Consider the following 4735-nt stretch of genomic DNA (forward strand, 5'->3'; position numbering starts at 1 on the left):
TAGTGGTCTGTGGGCCGGAGGAGCTCTGGGATCCTCTCTGCAATGTCTCGGATGCGGGCCCCCGAGAAGCAGCAGACTTCCCGGGCTAAGGGGTCGGGGCAGCAGATTGCCCCCTCAGTCTCCCGCAGGATGGAGTCTCCTACAACAAACACCTTTCGTTTTGTCTTGGGGAAAGCGGGGGCAGTAGCTGTGGTTGAGCCTGGGTTGCCTGCGGAAGCTGGCAACCGAGCAGTTGAAGTGAGATGTTGAATAGTGTGGGCCCAAACCCCACTGTCCACCTCTCTCCAGGTCGAAATAACCCGTCCACCACCACTCTCTGGGTGCAGCTGTCCAGCCAGTTAGCAACCCATTTGACTGTGTAGGTGTTGACACCACAGTCCCCTAGTTGTTCTCATTTAAAAGAGGTGAGAGACGGTGTGGAAGGCCTTCCAAAAGTTCAGGAAGACTATGTCCACTGCTACCCCTGCATCCAAGGATTTGGTGACCTGGTCGTAGAAGGCCACCAGGTTGGTCTGACAGGATCTGCCTCTAATGAACCTGTGTTGGTTGCCCCTAAGCATAATCTCCCCTGCTGGCCCCTCATGGACATGTGCCAGGATAATTCTCTCAAAAAGCTTACCCAGGATCGAATAAAACTAACTGGCCTATAGTTTCCCAGGTTCTCCTTCCTCCCCATTTTGAAGATGGGAACCACATTGGCCCTCTTCCAGTCCTTTGGCACCACACCGGAGTACCATGAGTGCTTGTAAAGCCATGCCAGGTGTCCTGCAATGACCTCAGCTAATTCCCTCAGTACTCTGGGGTGGAGATCATCTGGACCAGCTGATTTAAATACATCTAGTCCCTCCAGAAGTTCCCGAAATAGTTTCTCACTGACCCTTGGCCTAGGAGCGCCTCCCCTCGGGCCTGAGGGGGGTGATCCAGTCCCTGCTCAGGAAAATGGAGGCAAAGTAGTCATTAAGTAGGATAGCTTTGTCATCTGGTGTGACAACCAGATTTTCTAGCACGTCTTGCAGGAGCCCCACGTTACCCAGTACCTTCTTTTTGCCCCCTATGTATTTTAAAAAAAGGACTTCTTGTTCTCCTTGATCCGGGAAGCTAGTCCCAGTTCCAGTTCCGCCTTGGCCTTCCTGACAGCCCCCCTGCATCCCCGAGCAACCGCAGTATAATCCTCCCTGGTGATGGCCCCTTCCTTCCATTGGGTGTGCGCCTCTCTTTTAGCTAGGAGACATTCTCGGATGCTTTTGGTGAGCCATGGGGGCTTTTGCACCCTCCTCCTCCCTTTGATCCGTGTTGGGATTACCTCCTTTTGAGCTTGGAGGATCATCTCCTTAAGGAGCGACCACTCTTCTTGGACACCTGGCTCCCCTCCCCTCTGGGACCTCAGTGTGTCCCCAACTATTCTCCTTAGCTCACTGAAGTCCGCACTCCTGAAATCAAGGGTTGCTGCCTTGCTGCAGGCCTTTGCCACCTTGCGTTAGATGATGAATTCCAGCAGGCGATGACTGCTGTCACCCAGGTGGTCGAGGACCTGCAACCCCCTCACCAGGTCATTGTCTGTGGCTAGCACCAGGTCCAACAAGGTGTCTCCCCTGGTGAGGCTTTGCACAACCTTGGTTAGATGGAGGTCCTGCATATTGGCTAGGAACATATGTGAGCAGTCAGACCTGGCTGACTGCTCTACCCAGCAGATGTCTGGAAAGTTCAGGTCACCCATGATGACCACATCTTTTGACTCAACTACTTCCATGAGCTGATTTAAGAATTCCCAGTCTAGCTCTTCCCTCTGGTTGGGTGGTCTGTAGTGGACCCCCACCGTTAAGTCTCTTTCCCCTCAACTGCCTTGTATTCTAACGCAGGGCACTTCACTGTGCCCCTCCTCTGACCCTGTGATACTTGATGAGGCTGCGTATTCCTCCTTAATGTAGAGTGCCACATCCCCTCCCTCCCCGTCCTGTCCCTCCTGTACAGCCCTTGATATTCACCGCCAAGTTGTGCATTGGGTCCCAACATGTTTCTTTGAGCCCCACTATGTCTGGGCTGGTGTCAGCTAGCAGGAGGATAAAGTTCCTCCTGCTTGTTTCCCATACTACGAGCATTTGTGTAGAGGCATTTGAGGCCTCCTGAGGATGTGTACACTGGCCCCCTAATCTCAGTACTACCCAGGCCCCTGTTGCTTACCTGGGGTATATGTTCTGCTCATTAGTTTAGGCTGGGCTATACTAGTGGGCACTGCTTGGTTTAGTAGTCCAAGGCTTCCTCCACCCTTGTCTTCCCCTTCCTCTGATAAGGCTAGTTTAAAGCCCACCAGAGGAGAACATGTTCATGTCAATGAACATTAAATAACATCAAAATTTTGGAACTCTCTATTTACAATACACAAGTTGAGTCTATACAAGAATAATAGTTGATAACTATTTACACCAAAAGGATGATCAAATCAATGAATACATAGCTAATAAATTAGGCACATGTCAGATGCTTATTATATTAAATCCCTAATTAATTATTCACAAGAAATAGCCAATCACCCCAGCATATGACCAATGAATGGGGGGGAGGGGCAGTCCCTCACTCCTCACATGCTTGCAGGCTTCAGCTGCTCTGGGATATGCATGCAGGCCCAGGTGTCTCACAGTCTGCAGAAACTGTTTCTACTCCAACTCCTGCAAAACACACATTTTTCTCCATGCACCTGTGTGCTCTTCTCTGCCTGGGCATGGCCTCTCTTAAGCCTGCACAGCTATTTACACAGCTAAGCACGCAGAGGGAGAGCAAACTGCAGCAGCAGACCAGGCAGTACCTCTGGGCTTACTTTCCCTTAAGGCACCCAGGCACACTGAGGCTTCCCCTCAGATGGTGCCACCCCAGGTTCAGCCCACACTGGCATGCTGGGACCTTTCCCTAGCTGGTGTCTATTTCCACCAAGCTGCCCAGTCCTGCCATAGTCTTTTCCCCCCAGACACACATACAGGGGGTTTAATCACACTCTTACTGACCCTCAAGTCTCCAAGCCCAGCTGGGAATCACCTTCCTGTTCTGTAAGGGCTTCCCAGGGCTGTGTCCCCACCCTAAGGAATTTGTTCAGCTCTCTCACGATCTTCAGTTGCGCGTCCTAAGGGTCTGCTCTCTCCTACTTGACCCTTCAGGCACTCCACTGGCCTCTAGCCTGCCTATGAAAGGTCCAGCAGGCAACTGCAGGGTGGGACCATGCTGCAGGCTCTTCCCATCCCTTTTCACACAGTGCATCTCTCTCTCCACCCTGGGGATGGGGAGACATTCCTGTTTTAAGGGGAGCTGTCCAGCCACTCCCTAGGCTGAAATTTTCCTGGGCTCACTAGCTGCTTTTTGAATCTTGCATCCCTTGCTGGGGATAACACTGAACTATCAGTATGGTGTCCCTGTTAGGACAGTCTCCCTCACGTGTTAAGGCACAGCCCAAGGTAGGACACTCAGAAGGTAAATACCCTTTAAAACTGCCTGTTACACTGTATAAAAGCTTTTCTTTCTGGCAGGCATTGCATAGCATGTGATGCATTACACTGTTGCCTAGCTTCTCTGAACCAGTTAATCTCTAAGGAGCCACTCTGCCCTACTTTCTTCCATTTTCCAAAGGAAAATGCTTATTTGATTAAATAAAATATTTCTGGGGAACATCTTGATTTTGTTAATATTTTCATGGAAAATTATACCATTTTTAGTGTCTATACATTATATGTTGTGTATCCTTGGGTCTCTACTGTATTTTAACAGCAGCTTCTGTTCTTGAAGTGGCAAGACACGGACAGTGTTTTTGTCCCTTGGCTTGACCTCTGGCAAATTAGGACTTTTTTTTTGTTTTTATATATTTGGGCTGCGTGCCTGGTAGTTGTTTGAAAGGGGTTGCAAAGTTTTTAACAATAAGTTAAACAGACACTTATCTAGGATGGTTTTAGAGCTGATATTGTTTTGAGCGGGGTGGGGGGGGGGTGTTGCACAAGTTTACCTTCTGAGGTCCCATCCAGCCTTACTTTTCTATGTTTCTATAACAAAAATCAAAATCATATAAAGTTGAAACTATTTTGGGAATATTTCATTTTAATGAAAAAAATTACAGGGTTTTTATTTCTTTCCAATTTGAGTTGAAATCAAGTTACAGAATCTTTACATTTCTCACAGGGTAGAAATCCCAAATTTTAACCTATTCTTCTATGAGCCAGATAGCTTCAAGTGAATCTGAAGTGACAAACATAATTATACATCCAGCTGCTGAGTTGTGAGACTCAGGAAACTGGTTACTTGATAGCAATGCTACAAATGTTTCTGGTTATGCTCCTGTAGAATGAAATTTTGGCAGCACCCCACTGAATTTCAGTAGCATGGGTAAGGCTGATAATTATCCATTTGCATTATAAAAGACTGCTTCTTGGAGCAGCTAAGCCTGGAACCTACAAGAGGAAAGACCATTCTTGACCTAGTCCTAAGTAGTCCACAGGATCTTGTACAAAGTGTAAGTGTTATTGAGTTGCTCAGCAATAGTGATGACCACAGTGCAATTGGGTTTAACATCAGTGTAGAAGGAGAGACAAGGAAATCCTCTATAGTACCCTTTAACCTTAAGAAGAGTGACTAGATGAAAATGAGGAAGGTTAAAAGGGGCCCCAAAATGGTGAGGCCCTTTCAGGCAGCATGTGAACTACATAACACCACCATATTGGAAGCACAAAACAAATGCCTACTGCTACCGGGGGGGGGG

The sequence above is a fragment of the Crocodylus porosus genome, unplaced genomic scaffold, assembly GCF_001723895.1.
Source record: "Crocodylus porosus isolate Cpor-Errol unplaced genomic scaffold, CroPor_comp1, whole genome shotgun sequence".
Lineage (NCBI taxonomy): Eukaryota > Metazoa > Chordata > Crocodylia > Crocodylidae > Crocodylus > Crocodylus porosus.